The sequence below is a fragment of the Ovis aries genome, chromosome 21 (genome assembly GCF_016772045.2).
Source record: "Ovis aries strain OAR_USU_Benz2616 breed Rambouillet chromosome 21, ARS-UI_Ramb_v3.0, whole genome shotgun sequence".
NCBI classification, from domain to species: domain Eukaryota; kingdom Metazoa; phylum Chordata; class Mammalia; order Artiodactyla; family Bovidae; genus Ovis; species Ovis aries.
Window position 1 is genome coordinate 8,235,983 of NC_056074.1, and position 6,563 is coordinate 8,242,545.

The 6,563-nt window shown below is 44.8% G+C and overlaps 1 non-coding gene across 1 annotated transcript; it reads right to left on the reverse strand.

Moving 5' to 3' along the window:
- Nucleotides 1–6,131: 6,131 nt before the first annotated feature.
- Nucleotides 6,132–6,203, reverse strand: TRNAS-GGA (transfer RNA serine (anticodon GGA)). Its single transcript has one exon. It is a non-coding gene; the product is annotated as a tRNA-Ser (tRNA).
- Between the last annotated feature and the right edge of the window lie 360 nt (nt 6,204–6,563).

A 6,563-nucleotide genomic window follows, 5' to 3' on the forward strand; every position in this document is an offset into this window, starting at 1 on the left:
TCATGTCCATCAGTCAGTGATGCCATCCAACCATCTCATCCTCTGTCATCCCCTTCTCCTCATACCTTCAATCTTTCCCAGCATCAGGGTCTTTTCCAAGGAGTCAGTTCTTTGCATCAGGTGGCCAAAGTATTGGAGTTTCAGCTTCAGCATCAGTCCTTCCAATGTATATTCAGGACTGATTTCCTTTGGATGGACTGGTTGGATCTCCTTGCTGTCCAAGGGACTCTCCAACACCAAAGTTGAAAAGCGTCAATTCTTCAGTGCTCAGTTTTCTTTATAGCCCAACTCTCACATCCATACATGACTACTGGAAAGACCATAGCTTTGACTAGAAGGACCTTTGTTGGCGAAGTAATGTCTCTGCTTTTTAATATGCTGTCTAGATTGGTCATAGCTTTTCTTCCAAGGGGCAAGGGTCTTTTAATTTCATGGCTGCAATCACCATCCACAGTGATTTTGGGCCCCCCAAAATAAAGTCTGTTACTGTTTCCATGGTTTCCCCATCTATTTGCCATGAAGTGATGGGACCAGATGCCATGATCTTAGTTTTCTGAACGTTCAGCTTTAAGCCAACTTTTTCACTCGCTTCTTTCACTTTCATCAAGAGGCTTTTAGTTCTTCTTCACTTTCTGTGATAAGGGTGGTGTCATCTGCATATCTGAGGTTATTGATATTTCTCCCTGCAATCTTGATTCCAGCTTGTGCCTCATCCAGCCCGGCATGTCTCATGATGTACTCTGCATGTAACTTAAACAAGCAGGGTGACAATATACACCCTTGATGAACTCCTTTCCCGATTTGAAACCAGGCTGTTGTTCCATGTCCAGTTCTAACTGTTGCTTCCTGATCTGCATACAGACTTCTCAGGAGGCAGGTCAGGTGTTCTGGTATTCCCATCTCTTTCAGAATTTTCCACAGTTTGTTGTGATCCACACAGTCAAAGGCTTTGGTGTAGTCAATAAAACAGATATTTTTCTGGAACTCTCTTGCTTTTTTGATGATCCTACAGATGTTGGCAATTTGATCTCTGGTTCCTCTGCCTTTTCTAAATCCAGCTTGGACATCTGGAAGTTCATGGTTCAAGTACTGTTGAAGCCTGGCTTGGAGAATTTTGAGTATTACCTTGCTAGCATGTGAGATGAATTGTGCAGTAGTTTGAACATTCTTTGGCATTGCCTTTCTTAGGGATTGGAATGAAAACTGACCTCTTCTGGTTCTGTGGCCACTGATGAGTTTTCCAAATTTGCTGGCATATTGAGTGCAGCACTTTCACAGCTGCTAGGATTTGGAATAGCTCCACTGGAATTCCATCACCTCCACTAACTTTGTTGATAGTGATGCTTCCTAAGGCCCACTTGACTTCACATTTCAGAATGTCTGGCTCTAGGTGAGTGATCCCACCATCGTGATTATCTGGGTCATGAAGATCTTTTTTGTACAGTTCGTCTGTGGATTCTTGCCACCTCTTCTTAATATCTTCTGCTCTGTTAGGTTCATAACATTTCTGTCCTTTATTGTGTCCATCTTTGCATGAAATATTCCCTTGGTATCTCTAATTTTCTTGAAGAGATCTCTAATCTTTCCCATCCTATTGTTTTCCTCTATTTCTTTACATTGATCACTGAGGAAGGCTTTCTTCTCTCTCCTTGCTATTCTTTGGAACTCTACATTCAAATGGGTATATTTTTCCTTTTCTCCTATGCCTTTCACTTCTCTTCTTTTCTCAGCTATTTGTAAGGCCTCCTCAGACAACCATTTTGCATTTTTGCATTTCTTTTTCTTGGGGGATGGTCTTGATTACTGCCTCCTGTACAATGTCACGAACCTCCATCCATAGTTCTTCAGGCACTCTGTCTGTCAGATCTAATCCCTTGAATCTATTTCTCACTTCCACTGTATAATCATAAGGGATTTGATTTAGATCACACCCAAATGATCTAGTGGTTTTCCCTACTTTCTTAAATTTAAGTCTGAATTTTGCAAAAAGAAGTTCATGATCTGAGCCACAGTCAGCTCCCAGTCTTGTTTTTCACTTCATGGCAAATAGATGAGGAAACCATGGAAACAGTGACAGGCTTTATTTCTTGGGCTCCAAAATAACTGCAGATGGTGACTGCAGCCATGAAATTAAAAGACGCTTGCCCCTTGGAAGAAAAGCTATGACCAATCTAGACAGCATATTAAAAAGCAGATGTTACTTTGCCAACAAAGTCCGTCTAGTCAAAGCTATGGTGTTTCCAGTAGTCATGTATGGATGTGAGAGTTGGACCGTAAAGAAAGGTGAGTGCCGAAGAATTGATGCTTTTGAGCTTTGGTGTTGGAGAAGGCTCTTGAGAGTCCCTTGGACAGCAAAGAGATCCAACCAGTCCATCCTAAAGGAAATCAGTCCTGAATATTCATTACAATGACTGATGCTGAAGCTGAAACTCCAATACTTTGGCCACTTGATGCAAAGAACTGACTCCTTGGAAAAGACCCTGATGCTGGGAAAGAGTGAAGGCAGGAGGAGAAGGGAACAACAGAGGATAAGATGGTTGGATAGCATCACCGATTCAATGGACATGAATAAGCTTTAGAAGTTGGTGATAGACAAGGAAGCCTGGTGTGCTGCGGTACATGGGGTTGCAAAGTGTCGGACATGACTGAATAACTGAACTGATCTGAGACAGTGCATTAAAAAGCAGGCCCATTACTTTGCCAACAAAGGTCCATCTAGTCAAAGCTATGGTTTTTCCAGTAGTCATGTACAGATGTGAGAGCTGGACAATAAAAAAGGCTGAGTGCTGAAGAATTGATGCTTTCAAATTGATACTTTGTGATGTTGGAGAAGACTCTTGAGAGTCCCTTGGACTGTAAGGAGATCAAACCAATCAATTCTAACGAAAATCAACCCTGAATATTCATTGGAAGGGCTGATCCTGAAGCTCCAATACTTTGCCCACCTGATGCGAAGAGCCGGCTCTTTAGAAAAGATCCCGATACTGGGAAAGATTGAAGGCAGGAGGAGAAGGGGCAATAGAGGATGAGGTGGTTGGATGGTGTTGGATGGCATCAAGGACTCAATGGACATAGTTTGAGGGGACTCTAGGAGATGGTGAAGGACAGGAAAGCCTGGCCGGCTGCAGTCCATGAGATCTCGAAGAGCTGGGCATGACTGAGCGACTGAACAAGAGCAACACTCCCATTCTCCTTGGTAACCATCAGTTTGTTTCCAAGTCTGTGAGTCTAATTCTGCTTTGCAAATAAGTTCATTTGTGTCATATTTTAGGTTCCATATATAAATGGGCTCCCCTGGTGGCTCAGAGGTTAAAGCATCTGCCTGCAATGCAGGAGACCTGGGTTTGATCCCTGGGTCAGGAAGATCCCCTGGATGAAGGAAATGGCAACCCACTCCAGTACTCTTGCCTGGAGAATCCCATGGACGGCCACGGGGTCGCAAAGAGTCAGACATGACTGAACGACTTCACTTTCACTTTCATAAATGTTATCATGTGGCATTTGTCTTTCTGTGTCTGACTCACTTAGTGTGATAATGTTTAGGCCCATCCTTGTTGCTGCAAATGGTGTTCATTATTTTTATGACTAGTATATATATATACATATATATATATATCCCACATATATAACATATATGTATATGTATATCACATACAGACCATATGTACACGCACCACATTGTCTATATCCATTCATCCGTCGATAGACACTGAGGTTGCTTCCATGTCTTGGCTGCTGTAGACAGTGCTGCTATGAACATTCCCCCACGAGCTACTGAGCTCCCATATTTGCTCTCTGCTCACGTCCTCTTACGAGTAAGTGATGGAAGCAGGATCTGGAACCTTGCTGTCTGGTTGCAGTCTGTGCTCACACCACATTCCAGCCAGTAGAGTTGAGTGAGTAACACAGAACAGAATGTAAGCCCTTGGAATTCAGAGGGAGAGAAGAGATCAGAGAAGACTCCATGGAGCTCATGGTTTTAGCCAGCCTGGAAGGATGGCTAGAAATTTGGATAGACAGAGAGGAGGGTGATGAGGAAAGGCATGAATAACCGACATTCACCAGATTTAGCTGAGCACCTGCTATGTTCTTGATGCTGGTCTAGGTACTTGAATAGAGCTATGAACAAAGCAGACCCATATCTTTGCCATTGTGAGTTTATACTCCAATGGGAGGAGAAAGACAAGAAAGTAAAAATCTTAACAAGCAAGTGCTATAGCACAATGTAAGGTGATAATGTTAGTAGTTCAGTCATGTCTGACTTTCTGACCCCGTCAACTGTAGCTTGCCAGGCTCCTCTGTCCATGGAATTCTCCAGGCAAGATTACTGGAGTGAGTAGCCATTTCCTTCTTCAAGAATCTTCCTGACCCAAGAATTGAACCCAGGTCTCCTGCAGTGCAGGCAGATCCTGTACCATCTGAGCCACCAGGGAAGCCCAAGTGCAATAGAAAAAGGAAGGGCGGGCTAGGGGGCAAGTGTGTGTTTCCTGTGGCTTCTATAACAAATGATCACAAAATTGTCTCCTAAAACAACATACTTCTGGGTTCTCTTAGAACTTTAGAGGTCGAGGTCGGAAGTCAGATATCAGTCAAGTTTCACTGGGCTGTAAAGTCAAGGTGTCAGGAAGGCTGGCTCCTTTCAGAGGCTCCGAGAGGAGAATCTGTTTCCACGCTTTTTTCTGCTTCCAGGGAGTTGTGGCCCCTTCCTCCATCTTCAAAGCACATGACCCCCATCCCTGCTTCTATCATCACTTTGCCTCCTTCTGACTTCCTGCGTGCATGTATGCTAAGTCACTGCAGTCATGTCTGACTCTGCAGTGCTATGGACTGTATGTAGCCCAGCAGACTCCTCTGCCCATGGGATTCTCCAGGCAAGAATACTGGAGTGAGTTGCCGTGCCCTCCTCCAAGGGATCTTCCCGACCCAGGAATCGAACCCTTGTCTCTTGAGACTATTGCATTGGCAGGCGGGCTCTTTACCACTAGCGCCACCTGGGAAGCCCCTGACTTCCTGCCTCCCTCACTTTAAGGACTCTTGTCATTGTATCAGCCCTACACAGGTAGTCCACTGAAGACTAGAAACCCTTCACTAAATCACATCTGCAAAGACCCTTTTGCCATAAAGGCTAACATTACAGCTTCCAGAGATTAGGACATGGACATGCCGAGGGGCTATTTTTCAGCACAGGAGTAAGGGGAATGAAGCTTGAAGGTGGGTAGGGTTGGTCGGAGCGGGTTATTAGGATGAAATCCTTAGAAACAGAGCCTGAGGCAGGAATCTGGGTGCACACAATGCATTTCAGGAGGCTCCTGTAAAGGCGGGGAGTGAGCAGGACAGGGAGGAGACAGCCAAGCGAGGGTGTGGTCACAGGACCCTGTCCTAGCTTGACCCACGGAAAGTGGCCTCAAGAGCACGCTCTGCGCTGCAGACCACGCACCTGTCCTCTCCGGAGGAAAGGGGCCTGCCCCTGCTTTTTTAAACTTTTTATTCTGTGACTATTTTAAATGTACAGAAAATTTGCAAGGATAGTACGGAGAACTCCCACGTATCCTTTAGTCAGAGCCATCAATGAAAAACTTTTCCTACATTTCAACGTTCTTTCTTTCCTCCTTCGTCTGTCTACCCCCGACACACACACTCATGCACACACGTGCACACACATGCCTTTTATTTTTTCCAAACCATTTGGAAGCAGTTGCTGCATATGCTGTCCTTAGCGTTGCTCCTGAGAATAACAATATTCTCTCGCATAAGCACAGCGCAGTTATCAGATTCCGGAAACAGCATTTATACCACCCTTTTTACGGTTTACATTCCATTTATATAATCAAATCTACGGTTTATGTCAGCTATCCCAGTAAGGTCACTTAGAGCGTTTCTATCCCTCCAGTCCAGAGTATAGTACTGCATGTAATCGTCTCGTTGGTGTCTTCTGATATAGTAAAATTCCTCAGTCTCTTCTTGTCTGTTGTGATATCGATGTTTTTTAAAGAATAGTATGAGTATGATGTCGCTCAGTTGTGTCCAGCTCTTTGCGGCCCCATGAACTGTGGCCTACCAGGCTCCTCCATCCATGGGATTTTCCAGGCAAGAATACTGGAGTGGGTTGCCATTCTCTTCTCCAGGGGCTCTTCCCAATCCAGGGATTGAACCTGGATCTCTTGCATTCCAGGCAGACGCTTTACCATCTCAGCCACCAGGGAAGCCCTTTTGAAGGATATGGTCTAGGTATTTTTGCAGAAAGGTTTTCGATTACAATTTGCCTATGTTTTTCTCAAGCTTAGGTTCAGGTCAGGCATCTCCTGCTGACTTTCCGAGGTCACGTGTTCCTCCTGCTGTCCCAGGGGGCACAGACTGCCTGGTGGTCCTGCATCAGCGCGGTTCATGTTGTGGGCCTGGTCACATTGCGTAGCATCTCCACCTTGTGATTATTATTTCTTCTCTTGTAACTAACTAGCAATCTGTGGAGAGTCATTTTGTAACCTGGCAAATACTTTCAGTTCAGTTCAGTTCAGTTGCTCAGTCGTGTCCGACTCTTTGCGACCCCATGAATTGCAGCATGC